This window comes from Condylura cristata, unplaced genomic scaffold (genome assembly GCF_000260355.1).
Source record: "Condylura cristata isolate star-nosed mole 26May11 unplaced genomic scaffold, ConCri1.0 scaffold00232, whole genome shotgun sequence".
NCBI lineage: Eukaryota > Metazoa > Chordata > Mammalia > Eulipotyphla > Talpidae > Condylura > Condylura cristata.
Window position 1 is genome coordinate 1 of NW_004567333.1, and position 658 is coordinate 658.

The following is a 658-nucleotide window of genomic DNA, read 5'->3' on the forward strand; positions in this document are numbered from 1 at the left end:
GCTGCCCGGGCGCCAGGGGAGCCGGCAGGGCAGGGGCCGCGCCCCCGAGGGGCTGCTCTGGAAGCCGCCGTGGGCCCCTGAGATGCCCAGAATGGAGGGGAGGGGCGGAGGGTGGGCGCCCCCTCCCAGGCCCCACGGCCACGGCCGGCCCCGCCGGAGGGGCCACTGTGCCTGGAAGCGTGGGGGGGAGGCACAGGGTGCTGGCCGGCCAGGAGGCTCCGCGGGGCGCCCTGTCCCCTCCGCGGCCTCCCCTGGCCACCCCGGCACTGCCCGCCCCCTGGAGGCGAGAGTCTGGGGCCGGATAGATGGTGGTGGCTGCCAGGGTGGGCGTCTCAGGCTGCACTGCTGGGGTGGTGTGGGTGGGGCGCCATTAGGGCTGCCGGTGCCCTAAAACAGGAGGGGGGAGTCCCTCCTGCGTTGGACCGGGAGGGGTGACCCCAGGAGCTCCAGATTTGGAGGGGAGAAGACCGACATGCAGTTTGTCTCCCCGACAGAGAAGCAGCTGTTGGTGGGATTAGGGGGTACAGATGCTCCACCTGAGGAGCAGGGTGGGGTGGGGATCCTCTGAGGGAGCTGGGGCCGGACTGGGGGGCAAACCCAGCAGGAAGCGAGCATCCTCTCTTCCCAGCCCGCCCCCCCGAATAAAAACCCTGGAGTT